The sequence below is a fragment of the Canis lupus genome, chromosome 16 (assembly GCF_003254725.2).
Source record: "Canis lupus dingo isolate Sandy chromosome 16, ASM325472v2, whole genome shotgun sequence".
In the NCBI taxonomy this organism is placed as follows: Eukaryota; Metazoa; Chordata; class Mammalia; order Carnivora; family Canidae; genus Canis; species Canis lupus.
The window spans coordinates 34,383,736-34,401,392 of record NC_064258.1 but is presented as its reverse complement, the minus strand read 5'-3'; the positions used below and the strand labels follow the sequence as shown (position 1 = coordinate 34,401,392).

The 17,657-nt window shown below is 36.9% G+C and overlaps 1 long non-coding RNA gene across 1 annotated transcript; it reads right to left on the bottom strand.

Moving 5' to 3' along the window:
* Positions 1 to 11,402: 11,402 nt before the first annotated feature.
* On the bottom strand, positions 11,403 to 15,574 carry LOC112664497 (uncharacterized). Its single transcript, XR_003139773.3, has 3 exons — positions 15,438 to 15,574; positions 11,903 to 12,073; positions 11,403 to 11,812 (listed from the first exon to the last, which is right to left on the bottom strand). It is a non-coding gene; the product is annotated as an uncharacterized LOC112664497 (long non-coding RNA).
* Between the last annotated feature and the right edge of the window lie 2,083 nt (positions 15,575 to 17,657).

Here is a 17,657-nt window from a genome sequence, read left to right as displayed (position 1 = left end):
GCAGAGTGGCTAAAAATGAGTTGTGCTTGTTAGAAGCGCAAACTCTTCTCTCTGTAGTGTTCCCGCTGTTCTCTCTTTAAATCTCAGGTCAAATTCATAGGTTTTCAGGATGATTTGAAAGTTATCTAGGTAAATTGGTGGGGACAGGTGATACAGGGAGCCTACTCCTCCACCATCTTGCTCCTCAGTATTATTTTCTTAAATATCCTTCATTTTTTATTAACTTCGTGGTTTGGTTATTTTATTTTCATCTTTTTCATATTAAGAAAACATTTTTAAGACTGTGAGTCTGCCTTTGAGGCCATATATTGGCATCATCCTATGAGATTTTATATTTAGCATTTCCATTATTGTTATTTTCTAAAGAATTTATATTTACATTTTTAATTTCCTCTTTATGTCAAGAGTTACTTTGGAAAAGCCTTTTTAATTTCCAAGTGATTTAGGTGTTGCTTTTTTTCAGTTCTTATTTTCCAGTTTAATTACAATATAATCAGAAAATGTTATCTGTGCAATTTTGCTTTGGGGAACTTACTGGAGTTTTAATATGTAGCCTAAAATGTGTTGATATTTATAAAATTCCCAGTGCTGTTTTCTACAGTGTATAAAGTTTAGCATACACACATTATATCTATCTTACTACTCACATTATTCAGACTGTTCAAATTTTTATTTTTTTCTACTTAATGTTTTGCCTTTTGATCTTTCCAAGAAATCAGAGAAACATGCACTCAGAGAAATGTGTTTTTATCAATTTCTCCTCAAATTTATGACTGCTTTCTCCTCATATATGTAGAGCTGTATCATAAAGCCTTATGAAGGGGGCAGCCTGGGTGGCTCTGCGGTTTAGTGTCCTCTTCAGCCCAGAGCATGATCCTGGAGACCCCGGATCGAGTCCCATATAGGGCTCCCTGCATGGAGCCTGCCTCTCCCTCTGCCTGTGTCTCTGGCATTGGTGTCTCTGCCTCTCTCTCTCTCTCTCTGTGTATATCATGAATAAATAAATAAAATATTTTTAAAAAGCTTTATGAGGATTATATTTTTGTGTATCTTTTATCAATGTAGGACAAATCTTTTTATAACTTTTTTGTTTTAAATTTTATCTATTTGAGAGGGAGCGTGCAAGAGAAAGACAGAACAGGGGGGAGGAGCTGGGTGGAAGGGGCAGAGGGAGGAGCAGACACCCTGCTGAGCCCAGATCAGGGCTTGATCCCATGACCCTGGGATCATGACCTGATCCAAGGGCAGATGCATAACTGAATGAGCCACCCCGGTGCCCCTTTCCTAAAAGCTTTTATTTTAATTCCAGTTAGCTTACAGTGTTATATTAGTTTCAGGTATACAATATATTGGTTCAACACTCCATACAGCACCTGGTGCTCATCACAAGTGCACTCCTTAATCCTCATCACGTGGGACGCATGGGTGGCTCAGCGGTTGAGCATCTGCCTTTGGCCCAGGGCATGATCCTGGAATCCCAGGATCGAGTCCCATATTGGGATCCCTGCATGGAGTCTGCTTCTCCCTCTGCCTCTCTCCCTCTCTCTCTCTCTCTCTGTGTCTCTCATAAATAAATAAATAAAACCTTAAAAAAAAATCCTCATCACCTATCTCACCCATCCCCTGACCCTCTTTATCAGATTTAATGTTTTTTTTTTCCTTCCTTTGACTTCTACTTTAATTGGTCCTATTATAGCTACCCTTCTTCCTTTTTTTTTTTTTTTTAGTTTTTACTTACTTATTTATTCATGAGAGACACAGAGAGAGGCAGAGACATAGGCAGAGGGAGAAGCAGGCTCCCCCATAGGCCTGATGTGGGACTCGATCCCAGACCCCGGGATCATGACCTGAGCCAAAGGCAGATGCTCAACTGCTGAGCCACCCAGACATACCTAAATATTAGTAAAGAAAACTTAATTTTGCCTGGTAATTGATGGACCCTTTTGCCTGCAAACCAGCTTACCTGCAATTAACAGTTTTTTTTATAACTGCATTAATTATAGCATATATAACATAACGTTTGTTCTTGCTTCTTCAGGAAACCAGATATGTTTCCTGAAACATATGTTTTTGTTTTTTCATTTTTGTTAGCTTCCTGTTTATCAGGAATATGTTCCTGATATGTTTTTGTTCTTTTTCATTTTTGTTAGCTTCCTGTTTATCATTTTTCTTTTCTTTTTTTTCTTCTATCTGTGAGATCTTCTCTAATTTGTTCTGTTTTTATTTTATTTGGAATTTCCTATTTTGAAAAAACATTTCCAAAACTCAGAAAATCTCATGAAAAGTACAATGAACTTATATGTATTTTCATCTGGATTCATCAGTTTTTAAAAATGATTATTTATTTATTTATTCTTTTGACAGAGAGAGAAAGCACAAGCAGGGTGAGTGGCAGGCAGAGGGAGAGGGAGAAGCAGGCTCCAAGCGGGGAGCCTGAGGCTGGACTTGACCCCAAGATCCTTGGATCATGAGCTGAGCCAAAGGCAGATGCTTAACTAACTGAGACACCCATGTGCCTCTTGGATTAGCAAATTATTAATATTTTTATAGATTTGCTTTATCAGGATATCTTTCTATGAATACATTATTATCCTCTTACTCAATATATATGTGTTATTTTTACTACTGCTGAAATGCATGAGAGTAATTACATATATCATTTTTCTTTACCTTTCATCTTCTACCTCCCCAAAGTGAGGACTTTTTTGTACATAACCCATTGTACGATGATTAAATTCAGGGAATTAAAAAAATAAATTCAGAGAATTTAGCATTGTTACAATACTATTTTAAAATATAGTCCATATTCAAAGTTCATCATTTATTTCAGTAATGCTTAAATTTTTTTTCTAATACAGGAGCCAATCAGTAAGCACACATTACATTTAGTTATTAGGTCTCTTTAGTTTCCTTCAACCTAGAATGCTTTCTCAGCTTTGCTTTGTATTTTGTGACTTTGACAGTTTTGAGGAGTATAGGCCAATTGTTTTGTAGTATCTCTCAATTTGGGTTTGTTGTAATTAGAATCAGGTTATTTAGTTTTGGCAAGAATACCACATACATGATGCTGATCCTTCTCTCTCTCTCTCTCTCTCTCTCTCTCTCTCTTTTTTTTCTAGATTTTATTTATTTATTCATGAGAGACAGAGAGAGAGAGAGAGAGAGAGAGAGTGGCAGAGACACAGCCAGAGGAAGATGCAGGCTCCATGCAGGGAGTCTGATGTGGGACTCAATCCTGGAGTCGAAGGCAGGTGCTAAACCGCTGAGCCATGCAGGCATCCCATGATCCTTCTCAATCACATCAGGAAGAACATTATGTCTGTTTGTCCTATTACTGGTGATTTTAACTTTGATCCCTCATTTAAAGTGGTGTCCATCAGATTTCTCCACTGTAACATTACTTTTTTCCTTTATAGTGAATATGACATTTGAGACTGTATATACCTTGAGACTGTATATAGTTCCTGTTTATCATCAAACTTGTCCCTAATAATTTTGGTATCCACTGATTTTTTTTTGTCTGAATCAATTTTCACCGTGATGATCACAAAACAATGACTTTTCTAACTCTGCCATTCATTGTACTTGGCACCTAATTCAGTTTCTGTTTCTACCTCCTTTTTAATCACAGTCTACTGATTTATAATCTCATCATTCATCCCTCGGCTTATCTATATTTTCTGAGTTTTCCAAGTACAAAGATGTTTTCTAAAATTATGTTTCTTCTATTAGTTTTTCTTTCTTCCTTTTTTTAAAAAAATTATTTTATTTTAAAGTAGTCTCTACATCCAACATGGGGCTCAAGCTCTCAACCCCAAGATCAAAGGTCACACACACTACCAACGGAGCCAGCCAGGCATCCCTTAGTTTTTTTCAAATATATGCACTTCCTTTGAAAATAAAATGTTACTTTTTCCTCCTTTTATACTGCAGGATCTTTCCTTAGGCTCAAGTAGGAATACTCAGCTATTTCATTTATAGAATTTTCCCTTCCTTCTATCCATTGATTGATGTCTGCTTATTTGGACTAAAATCTGTAATTCCCATATCCTCTCAAACACTATGCTTTTAAGCCCATTCCGGTTTCTTTTGTTAACTACTGTGTGCTTGTGTTTCACACATAGTAAATGCTTCATAAATATTTATCCAATGAATGACTGGCTTCAATGTATGCATTTGTATTCTTCAGGATTGCTTTTACACCCAGAAAAGGTTACTCCAGGATTCCTTGCTTTTGTAAAATTAATGTGCTATTTATTAAAGTTATAGATTTAAAGCTTGGTTCTTCCTAAAGCTTTTAAATCCACCTTATAAATCTTACTATTTGATTTATAAATGTATTAAAGTATACATTTGTAGTAATACTCTAAAAACCTTTTGCAGGGCACCTGGGTGGCTCAGTCAGTTAAGTGACTGACTTGATTTTGGCTCAGGTCATGATCTCAGGTTCCTGAGACTGACTCCTGCCTTAGGCTCCCTGCTGGGTGTGGAGCCTGCTAAGATTCTCTCCCTCTCTCTCTCTTTCCCTTCGCTTCTCCCTCTCTGAAAAAAAAAGGGGGGGGGGCATTTGCTAAATATTTGGTCCCATTTATAAACTTAGATAATTGAATTCATTTTTTTGAATTGCATTTGGAAATTTAATATATTTAAATTTAATCAATGATTCTTTGATACATATGAGTTGTCCAACTGACAAATTTCCCCAAGTATTAAATAATTTTTATGATGCTAAAAAGTTACACATAAATATGGTGTTTCTTGATATCTTTAAAGTGTTCCAATATTGTAAGCTTAAGATAGGCTTAAAATTATAGTGTAAATAGATTATTTAGCTATACAATTTCAACTAGATTCCTAAGATTACTCAGACATATTAAAATGCCAAAATTTTCTTAAATATTTTTAGACTTAATTCTAAATCGTTTGGTTTTGAGAGATGTTTCCCTGGAAAGGAAACAATAATATAAGTATTTTCTATGTAATCTTTATCTGAAATTAAAATTTAATTGTGCATCCGTTTTTATGTCAACTCTACCCCTAACTCTGCTCCAAGGTAAAAATTAGAGAATGTCTGTATAATTTTGTCAGATGAGGTCTCAAACAGGAGTCATACCAGTTAATAAACCAAAACGGACTATAAATAGTGTTTCCTCGGGCAGCCTGGGTGGCTCAGCGGTTTAGCACCGCCTTCAGCCTAGAGCATGATCCTGGAGTCCCAGGATCGAGTCCCACATTGGTGCACCCTGCATGGAGCCTGCTTCTCCCTCTGCTTCTCTCTCTCTCTCTCTCTCTCTCTCTCTCTCTCTCTGTATCTCATGAATAAATAAATAAGATCTTTAAAAATAAATAAATAGTATTTTCTTTGTAGTCTAATAATAGTACTTATGCCTACCAATATTATAGCACTTAACACTGATTGCAGTCACTTATTTTCTTATGAGTCTCCCTCAATTTTCTGTGAGCCATTTGAGGGAAAGCACTGCTTTTTCCCCATGTCTGTATCCCTGAAAACCAACACAATACTTAGGGAAGTCATATTTGTTAACTGCTAAATGAACACTTGAATAACTGAATTCCAGTTTCAATGAACTTGGGCAAATTGTCGTTCCATCCAGTAGAGGGCAGCTGTGCACACAGTACTGTACAGAGCAACCCCTACATCAAGACTGAGTAAACCAGCCTTCTGAATTTGAAAAATTCTATTCCTTCCACTCTCTGATTATAGCAGGGAGGGCCACTCCCCTACTCCCACCCCACCCCACCTCGGGCCCATGCCAATAGACACAGAATCAAGATCAGTTATTTTGAACAATTTTTCTTGTTTTATTGGAAAATCTCAATCAAAATCTTCTTTAGAAATGCAGAATTCTCTTACTAGAAAACACTTGAAAAAAAAATCCATATGGGCAATCTTTAAAAAAACAAAACAAAACAATAATACTTTGATATATTGATATATTTATACAGAATTCTAGAAATTCTAGGTGTTGTCATCACCCTTTAATATATTACATTAACTTGACCTTTAGAGAAATTATTTCCATATGACTTTTTGGCTCATATCATACACTAAGCTGCCTTAGAGGAAAAAAATAGAGGTAATCATGTTCATAAAGGGCATTCTATTTCTAGTATAGCTTTGTGTAGTGTGCAGGACTGGAGAAAGGATGATTTCTCTTGTTTTTTTTTTTTTTTTCCAAAAGAAAAGATGTACCCACTGAGATGCACTGATCTTAGACAGTAGAAAATGGACTATCCTGGACAGATTGGAACTGTGTAAAGTTCTGTGTAAAACAAAAGTGAATAGTTAACATGTTATTTCATTCACTCTCACAGCTGTTCTATGAAATATGCAGAGGTAGGTTTATCAGGAAGCTAAAGAAATATGATTCAGGATCCTCATTTGTATGACCCCTCCCAAGATCCTGAAAGGGGTTGCAACAGTGTCTTTGCATGGCTGTATGTTTTGGTTAAAATTTACAGGAAACCTTTTATTTTTATTTTTATTTTAAAGATTTATGTATTTGAGAGAGAGTGTACAAGTGGGGGCAGGAACAGAGGGAGAGAGTCGCAAGTAGACTCCACGCTGAGTGTGCTGCCAATGTGGGGCTCTATCTCACAACCCTGAGATCATAATCTGAGCAGAAATCAAGAGCCCAATGCTTAACCAACTGAGCCACACATGCCCCCAAAAGATCTTTTAATGGCAGTTGGTTAAGATCAAGAATTAAACTTCATTTCCCCTCTTCCACTTCCCTCTTCCTTTGGGGGTAGTGTTAAAGGGCTGTGGGTAATTTTAGGATGTGATTGTGGGGATCTAAAATTAGGGATACATTTAATTTAATTTGAGTTTATATCATATATTTTTGTATCTCACAGCCACTTCTGTGTCTAGCATATACGATGAGAAGTTGCATCATGATTTAAATGTGTACAAAAGCACCAATATTTATCAGAATTCCTCTGTCTGTGGGACACAAATCTGTAATAGAGCTTCCAACAGCAAGTATATATGTAGGAATTCTTATGTTTTAATATCCCAACTAACAGTAGTAAAATAAAAAATCATCTAACCAAGCTGGAAGACTAAATTGTTTTCCTATTCTCACCACTGAAAATGGTACTACAACATTTACATCACACAAAGAGGTATTCAGAGAAAATGAAGATTAAATGCAGAGAGAAAATATATTAGAGGAGTGTCAGGTAGTTAATAAAATATATTATTTTCCTGGGTTTTGTGATGTTGTGATGTTTGTCAACTGCTTAAATCTGTACTTTGTTATGGTGTCTTTTCTTATTCATATCCAATTTTGTGTTCATAATTTTTTATTCTTTTCCTTAAACTCGGGCCCTCAAAACTGTATAAGATTCAGGACCCCAAATCCTGGCTTCTATTCTGGAAATAGCAAAATAGAGCCTCAGGAGATTAACAACTTCAAGTCACAAAATTTGTAGGGTTCAAACTCAGACCTGTAATCCCAAGGTCAGTTTGAAGATCAGTCTTGTCTTACCTCTTCTAATCAGTTCGGGTTTGTTATAAGCAATGTATATATCTGAAGAACATTTGCATGCTCACATTTTGAGATTTCATCTTAAATTCGTGTCCAATAAGTTTAAAGTTAAATTTCTTTGTCAATAAAATGGAAATAACAAGTGTTGATAAGGATGTAGAGAATTAAACCCTCATGCATTGCTGGTGGGAATGTAAAATGGTGCATGTGCTAAGGAAAATGGTCTGGAAATTCCTTAAAAAGTTAAATACAGATTCACCATTTGGTCCAGCATTAACACTGCTAAGTATATAAACAAGAGAAGGGACAACATACATCTACACAAGTGTACACAAATGTTCATACCAGCATTGTTCCTAATAGCCAAAAAGCAGAAACTCAGATATCCGTCAACTAATAAATACTAAACAAAACGTAATATGTCCCTACAATACGATATTCTTCAGGCATTGAAAGAAGTGAAGTTCTGATTCATGCTACAACATGGATGTCTGCAAAACATCACACTAGATGAAAGAAGCCATGCATAGAAGGTCACATACTATATAATCCTATTTTTATGAAATATCCAGAATAGGCAAATGCATAGAACGGAAAGTGGATTAGTGGTTGCCAGGAGACTCTGGGGGATGGTGAGTCATTGTTACCAGATATGGGTGTCTTTTGGGGGTGATGACAAATATTCTGGAATTACATATTGGGGCTAATTGCACAAGGTAGTGAATATACTGAAGACCACTGCAGTGTACTGTTTAAAAGGGTGCATTTTATTGTATGTGAACTGTATTGATTTAAAAAATAGAAAGGAGAAGTTAAATTTATAGCTAAATTTCTTATTCTGAGGCATGTATCCTTTTACCTACAAAACCTTGATAAAGTAATACAAGAGATTTATTAAAATTTTAGCACAGGATTTCTTTTTCTACAGGGTTGTTTTTGGCAAGAAGCCTACTTTCATGGGTGATTTTTCTTATCCAGAATTCTGAGAATTTACTTGGCACCCAGTAAACATTATGTTGTGTTGATTCTCTAATTCCTAGTCTAACCTATAGGTCACTGGAAATGTTTAAGACTTTATATCTACAAAGGAAGAGACTAGAGAAATAACAATAAGTCTAAGAGAAGGTAACACATACACTCAGTGGTGGATCCTCTGGTTGGCTCCCCTGAAAGCGTTGCCTAGCTCAGCTGTGCTGCAAACTCTTCAAGGTAAAGGTAAAACAGGTGATCTCACACTGAAATTATTCAGAAAACAAGTCGCTCACAAAATACCACAGGTATATTTTCTCAGGAGTTATTTCTGATTCTCTCCTAAAGTGCATTTCAGTTTGGAGTGCTTGGGTGGTGCATGCAGTTAGTTGAGTATCCAACTCTTGGTTTTAGCTCTGGTTGGATCTTGGTGTGAGATCCAGCCTTCTGTTGGGCTCTAAGCGCTTGAAGTCAGCTTCAGATTCTCTCTCTCTCTCTCTCTCTCTGCCCCTCCCACTCATGCCCTCTCTCTCTCTTAAATAAATCTTAAAACAAACAAATAAATAAATAAATAAAATGCAATTCAGTTTGACCAGCTCCAGTTTCTCTCACCTGGAGATTTTGGATTTTTACCCTTAAACTCAGAATAACATATTCAGATAATTCAGATTTTATTTAATCCCAGTCTTTATTCAATGAGTACAAAATGGTGTGCCTCAACCTTTTATCTCCTCAGAATTTTTTTAGTAATAGTAATAATGACTGCTATGAAATGTACACATGTATGTGAATATATATCATATATTCAAATAACATATCAGAGGTCAAACTCTGTAATCCCATACCACAAATATCATTGTTAAGACAGTATAGATAGGGCCATGTTCATCCCTACATCTGTATTAGTGGTTCTCTATCGAGGGCAATTTTGCCTCTAGGGGACATGCGGCAGCTCACTCTGAACTTGGGAGTTCTTCCTAGAAACCACTGGTGAAAGTGATGCTCAGCTGGATTTAGGCCTCTATATTGGGTTTCAGGTTTCTTAGTTTACAGTTTTCTCATAGGGCAAAGAACTTTCTTTTTAAAAAAGATTTTAAGTAATCTCTATACTCAAGGTGAGGCTCGAGTTCACAACCTGTAGAGCAAGAGTCACATGCTCCACTGACTGAGCCAGCCAGGGACCCCAAGAACTTCTTTTTATGTATTTTTCTATCACTTCAATGCGAGTTTGGCAGGTGTGAGATAAACACATTTGCTCAGGCCACCGAATTAATATGCAAATTTTAAATTTCAAAACATATTGTCAAAATCAATCTTCCAAAATAAAATTTGTACCAGTTTACACTTCTATCAGTAGTTGACAAGAGTGCCAGTTTCCCATTCCCATGCCAGCGCTGGGCTAAATCTCTCTTCAAATTTTTCTTAGCTTCATTGATTCAAAATATTTTTCTTTTGATTTGTGTTTCTCTGATTTTCAGTGAATTTATTATCTTATGTGTCGTGGGAGGTTTTTGATGACTACTTCAATTTCCTCCCTGGTTATTGGCCTGTTCAGGCTTTCTATTTCTTCCTGTTCCAGTTTTGGTAGTTTGTGGTTTTCTAGAAATGTGTTCATTTCTTCTAGATTGCCTAATTCATTGGCGTATAGCTGCTCATAATGTTTTTAAAATAATTTGTATATTTCCTTGGTATTGGTTGTGATCTCTCCTTTTTCATTCATGATTTTATTAATTAGAATAAAGTCTGTGTAATACCATCTTAGCTTCTGTTTCTGCAAATTTTGTTAAATCTCCATTCATTGTTTTACTGAAATGTTTGATGATTTTTTTTTATCAATTTGAAAGATGTACTAATGCTAGATGCATTAATTACATTTCTGCTATGTATTTTCTGCGTGTATTTTTCCCAGTTTGTCATTTATATTTTATTATTATTTATGGTCTATTTTGCTCTGGAAGTTTAAAAATAAGTTTTGTAGTTAGACCTGTAAATATTTTCCTTCATGGTTTCTGATTTTAGTGTGGTTCTTAAAACATTCTTTTGTTTTACTTTCTTTTTTTTGTTTGTGTATTTTTTAAAGTAATCTCTATGCCCAATGTGGGGCTTGAACTCTTGACCTTGAGATGAAGAGTCACATGCTCTATTGACTGAGCCAGCCAGGTGCCGCCCTCTCTCTTTTTTGTTTCTAGAGGTAAATGCATAATCTATCAATGTTTTTTCCTTATTAATATAAATATTAAGCAGCATTGAATTTTCCCTGAATAGGATTTTTAACTATATTGTGACATAGTTGCTATACTCTAAATAGTTGGTAATTTCAAAGTTTTTTCAATTTTATTATATAATTTCAATTTTATTTTATTTTTTTTATATTTTATTTATTTATTCATAGAGATGCAGAGAGAGAGAGAGAGGCAGAGACACAGGCAGAGGGAGAAGCAGGCTCCATGCAGGGAGCTGGATGTGGGACTCCATCCCGGGACTCCAGGATCACGCCCTGGGCTGCAGGCGGCGCTAAACCGCTGCGCCACCGGGGCTGCCCTAATTTCAATTTTAATTTCTTCTTTACCTAAGAGTTATTTAGAGGTGTCATTTAACATTTCCAGGCAATTGATTTTTTGAAAAGTTTCCTTTTCATTGATAGCTTCTATTTTTCAGTATTATTTTGGTCAGCAATTTCTGCTTTGTAGAATTTATTATTTATGACAATATAATCCCTTAATCTCTGTGCAATTTCATTTATTCTGAAATACTCATCTTTAACCAGCCTCATGAGATCACTCACACCATCATCATCTCTCTTTACAGAGTGAGTCTTTCCCAGTTTCACCTAAACTATTATAATTTGATCCTTACTGGCTTCTCTCAATTCAGAATGACACTTCCTTTATACATTTCTAGAAACATGTGACATTTTCTGAGGTATGAAGAAAATGGTCTTTTTTGCATTTGAAGAGTTTTATTATAGTCCAGATCACAGGTAGATGGGAGATTATGGAGACTCTGACCTAGACCTACAAGGTGGAATGGGCCTTGCAATAGCAGCTACAGAATGTCCTGGAAGGTGGGGAGGGAGTCCAGGTCAACAGACAGAATAAAATTTTTGAGAGATCTGGAAAATCAACAATATTGATCTCAAGGTAGTCCAAAAGTAAGATAGGGAGTGCTTAAGAGGCTTGTGGAATAAATAAAGGTGAATTCTGGAGGCAATGAAAATCGGAGATGCAAATAGATAGGTAAAGGGGTGCCTGGCTGGCTCAGTTGTTAGAACATGCAAATCTTGATCTTGAAGCTGTGAGTTTGAGCCCCACGTTGAGCATAGAACCTACCTGAAAAAAAAAAAAAAAGGTAGAGAGATCAACCACTGGAATTGACAACTGAGAAGAAATCAGATCTCCGATCCTAAAAAGATTGCTAACCTGGAAAGGTGACCAAGATTAGAATTAAGGAATGTGGAACAAGATGGAAGAATGCTGGTCATGATAATTCAGGTAAAATGTCAGAAGTATGGAAGAATAGATGTGATGGTATCAAGTCCAATATTTTCGGTTTAGAATTCCTTCAGTGCCTTCCAAAGATTAGAACTGACCCTAGTGATAAAGTATTCCCTGGTTTAGATAGGGGGTTGGTGGCAGAAAGGAGATATTAGGCATAATTTGACATAACACATGGAAAATCCAATTATTCCATTAGAAGTCTCCTTCTGTAAATGATGCTATACAGTGGAACATTTTTTCAAGTTTTACTGAAACATGATTGACATACAGCACTGTATGAGTTTAAGATGTACAGTATAATGATTGACTTACTGTGAAATGATTACCACAAGAAGTTTAGTAAATATCCATCATCATATAGATACAAAAAAAAAAAAAGAAAAAAAATTTTTTCCCCTTGTGAAGTCTTCAGGTTTACTCTCTCAGCCTTCAAATATACCACATGGCAGTGTTAACTGTAGTGAACATATTGTACATGACATCCTCATTACTAATTTATCTTATATATGGAAATTTATACCTTTTGAATAACTTCGTCCAGTTCTTCCACTCTTTACCCCTGTCTCTGGTATATTTGATTTTTTTCTATGAGGCTTTTTTGTCTGTTTTTGTTTTTGCTTTTTTTTTTTTTTTTTTTTTTTGGTACTCACATTGAAGAATGTTTGTATTAGCCAGGAAATAAAGAGAATAATATAATTCTGTGTATCCATTATCTAGATTCAACAATTATCAACATTCTGCAATTTTCATTTCATCTCTCTCTTTTGTTCATGATATATTTGAGGAGTCAAATGCACAAATACACAAAGTATCATCCAATTTTTATTTTAAAAGTAACACACACAGGGATCCCTGGGTGGCGCAGCGGTTTGGCGCCTGCCTTTGGCCCAGGGCGCGATCCTGGAGACCCGGGATCGAATCCCACATCGGGCTCCCGGTGCATGGAGCCTGCTTCTCCCTCTGCCTGTGTCTCTGCCTCTCTCTCTCTCTCTCTGTGACTATCATAAATAAATAAAAATTGAAAAAAAAAAAAAAGTAACACACACAGAAAGAGAAGGAGAGTGTGTGCATGCCTCTGTGTGTGTGTATTTAGTAAGAGATCTAGAAAAAAACACATCTGTGATTACGTGATTATTTCTAGTGTGGGGAGTGAGATAGGTAAGAATAAGGTAAGTAGATTTTATTTTTTTTAAATTATTTTAGAGAGAGAGAGAATGAACTGGAGGTGGGTAGGGGAGAAGGGGCAAAAGGAGGAGAGAAAGAATCCCAAGCAGGCCCCACACCCACCTCAGTCTCAGGCTCAATCTCGCAACCCTGAGATCATGACCAGAGCCAAAATCAAGAGTCAGATGGCCAACTGGCTGAGCCACACAGGTACCCTAGGGAGATAAGATTTTAATTTTTTACTCTATACTCCTGGGTTGGTTTAAAAAATAAAGATAAAAACAATATCATGTATTGCTTTTACAACTAAAATAAGTGAAAAAAATAAAGGAAAGCATTTTACATACAGGGCTTAATAAAATCAACCAACATTATTACCACCATTAACTACAGTGTTTTTTTTTTTATAATAAATTTATTTTTTATTGGTGTTCAATTTGCCAACATACAACTTCGGTGTTCAAGGGAGATATTTAGTTGCACATTTATCTATGGCCTTTGTAATATTTTCCATTTTTACTGTATCAGATATCAGCATGTTGAACCAATTTTAATATATATGACTGCCAAGGTAACAATATGTAGAAAACTTGCAGTATTTCCAGAAAAGAAAAAACTAAGCTACCCGGTGACAGCAAAGGCCTGAACAAAATCATGAGGAAGGCAGGGAGCTGTTAATAATCGATTTGATCAGTGCAGAGTGAGTTGTCACAAGATGAAGACTGGCCAAATCCTCTGTGTTCCATTTACATCAAATGGGAGGTGAATGCAGGTATTGCATGCTCTCTGGAGACTGATAAACCCATTACTCACACAATAAACATTGTATTGCAGTGGCAAAGCTGCTACCCTGACAGACACTAGTTCTTTGTTTCTCTTCTGTGAACACACAAGATAACTTTCAAAAAAGCAGTGAATTAGTGCATAATATTGAGAAAAACTTGAATAAGTGCCTGTTACGGACTGAATTGTGTCCTTCCAAAATTCAGATGAAGCCCTAACCTCTAATGTGGCTGTACTGGAGGTAGAGCCTCTAAAGAGGTAGTAAAAGTTAAATGAGGTCGGAAGGGTGGGCTGCTAATTTGATAGGACTGGTGTCCTTTTAAGAAAGGGAAGAAAAAAAAAAAGAAAAGAAAAAGAAAGGGAAGAGACTCCAGAGATTTCCGTCTCTGTATGTGTGAAAGCACAAAGGAAAGGCCACGTAAGGACACAGAGACAAGGCATCTATCCACAAGCCAGGAAGAGAGGCCTCAGCAGAAACCAATCTTGCCATTACCTTGACCTAGGACTTCTAATCCCCAGAACTGTGAAAAAATAAAATTCTGTTGTTTAAGCCATTCAGACTATGATACTCTGTTATGGCAGCCCTGGCAGGCTTAATACAGTGCCCTAGTATCTTTCTTGAAGATTCTTTCATTTAACCAAGATCGCCTCTTGTCTTTTTTCAAAGGATTCAAACTTCCAGTTTCATCTCTATCTATTGTCCTCAATCTTGTTTTCTCTCAACCATTTCTTATCATTTTTGTGTTGCTCAGATTTTATTAAAATAGAGTCTTGTGCTCTTTAGATAAGAAACTGAGGAAAATGTACGTAATACAATGTGATTTTTGTTTTTTGAAATGACTGGTTAAGAAAAATATACCTCATAAGTCTGGTTTAGAATTAAATTGCCAAAATACCTTAATTTCCATACACATTTTATTATCTTCTTTATACCCTGCATATTAACTTTATTCATCTGAATCCATTTGAAAAATGGTGACCCTCCCCATCAGGCTATCAGGATTACTGTTTCTAGTCAAGTAGAATTGTCAAACTATTATTTTTTTGTGAACGTCAGAAGTAAAGAATTCTCTCTTATCATAATGACAACAGCAGCAACAACAAAATGGCAATTACATGAACTAAAAGATATGTTATTACTATTGTGGTAAACATCTCTTACTCTATACATGTATCAAGTCCTTAGTACACTTTATTTTATTTTTTCTTAGTACACTTTAAACTTACACAGTGTGGTATGTCAATTGTAGCTCAATAAAGTTAGGAATTTTTTTTTAAAAGAATTAATTCCACCTTAAGTATTATTGTTTTCAATACTTGTCAGGATCCCTGATTTAGCTTGATTTAGTTAATTTGAACTGTGCACATACTAGTCCTCAAAATTCTTATAGGTGAGTGATGAACCCAAGCTAGCAGAAAAAAGATCCAAAAGAATATGACTCTTCATAATAAATAAATGCTATAGACTATTTTCATGTAATTAGTTCTTAATCATAACTGGCTGTAAGACCTTTGGCACTTAGCTTCTTGTTTTTTGTCTGTAAAGAGAAGGTATTCACTGCTATTGTTTGTGTTTTTTCCTGAGATTCATGGTTCAGAGAAAAGTTTGAGAGGCACCGGACAAGATGATCTGTAAGATTCCTTCAAGTTCTAACATTCTTTCAATCATATGTCATAATTCACAGTCCCAGCTGCATGGCATGCTGGGACATTCAGACAAGCCGGATCAGGGACCTAGGAGCAGAAAGGGGCAGTGCTGTGGAGAAACCCCAGGGGCATTAGCTCAGCCTGAGGAAAAGATGTGCAATCAAACCAGCAAATTCATGGGGATGTGGCTAACTCCAGGTGACTCTAAGGCAGGATATTCTTCAAAGGGAAAACTTGATTCTGATAGCAATGATCATAATGCTGTGCGGGTGGGTTTCCAGAATCTTAAGACTCAGAGTAGAGTCATTGTGGGGAATACCAAGAATTCTGGAGCAAAGACAGTGGAATAAACTCAGTGAAGGAAATCTGGATTATGGTTTACCAAGCTGGGATTTAGGACCAACCTTTACTTTCAGTAAGGAAATTGCTTGGGGGCAGAGAACCTTAGTAGACAAATCAGACACACTGGCTATATTTGGGAGCCATAAGTGTGGGTGTGTATCTGTTTGCCTTCTGGGAGTGAAAAATTGTAGGCAGGCTGTGGCTCAGTGCTTACACAGGCTTCCAGGACTCTCTTCCTCTTTGGTATATCAATTATTTCCATACCCCCAGTACTTAGTATTGAGGGGAGCTTCTTAATTCTTACCACACTAGATTTTCACTTTAATGAGGCTGAGCCTGCCAAGTGTAGGACATGAGTAAGCAGTCGCTGATATTTGGCAAATGGAAGAGGGAGCAGGCTTCTCTGGGACCATTTCAGAGACTGGGTGTTTTGTGCCAACCTCAGCCCATTGATAGTGACGCTATTGGCTATGACTGCCTGGGGTCATTCACCTAGGCCCAAGGTGAGACCCCACAGACATTTCCCCTTTCAGAGCCAACGTTGTGGCTGAAATGGCTTTTGTGATTCTCGTTCTGATTATAAGATACACCTCAGCACCGACTATCAGGGAACTTTGGAAAGAAAAACAATGTTTAGGGACTGAGCGTCTGCCTTCAGCTCAGGTCATGATCCGGGGTCCTGGGATCTAGTCCTGCATCAGGCCCCCTACATGGAGCCTGCTTCTCCCTCTGCCTATGTCTCTGCCTCTCTCTGTGTGTCTCTCATGAATAAATAAAATCCTAAAGCCAACCAACAAACAAAACAAAACAAGGTTTATTTCTCACAGATCCTGGAGGGCCCATGGCTGGTCTGGGACCATACAAGAGGTCTCAGGGAGAGAGTGCATGTGCATCTGGGTTTCTGCTTTTATCAGGTTGAGTGCCTAGGGTTCTGCTCTTTATTGGTAAATTTAAAAAATAAGATTGGTAACTAAAGACTGGAAAAGGAAAAACAATGGTTTTTCCAGTCAACTTTCCAGCTAAGTTGGCCAGAGATCTCTAAAACAAAGGAAACTTCAAAGGTGGGTCTGCTTAACTTTTTAGTCTGGTGGCTGGCAATGTGTTTATTTGAGAAAGCAGCCTTAGAAGTGGATGCCTTAGCAATCAAAAGCTTAATGTCAGGCACTTCCACTGCAATCAAAAAGGCCAACTGTCAGGTGCTTACATTTCACAGGAGCTGAGACCAAATGGCAGAGTCAGACGAGGCTGACTTAACGCACCAAAGAAAAGAAGGTTCTGTCAATGACAGCTGTCCAAAAAAATGAATTCTTTATCAGTTGTTAGTTGAATTAGAGTTGTCTGAAGATCCATGAGGATGCTTTTGAGAGAATCTCTATCAAGACCATCAGCAAACCCATCATTCTGCCTCTAGGTTTATCTGTAATCTGACCACTTTCCCCTCACCCCATCCCTAGCTCCGCTGTCATCAACTCCTGCCTGGACTGTGGTCACCTCCTCATGAGCTTCCCTTCTTCAGGAAAGGTCTGAGCTTTCTTTGAAAGACTCACCTGATTAGATCCAGGCCCACTTCAGATAGTCACCTTATTTATTTATTTACTTATTTATTAATATTTTATTTTTTATAAGTTATTCATGAGACACAGAGAGAGAACAGAGACATAGGCAGAGGGAGAAGCAGGCTCCCTAGGAGCCTGATGCGGGGCTCCATCCCAGGACCCCAGGATCATGACCTGAGCCAAAG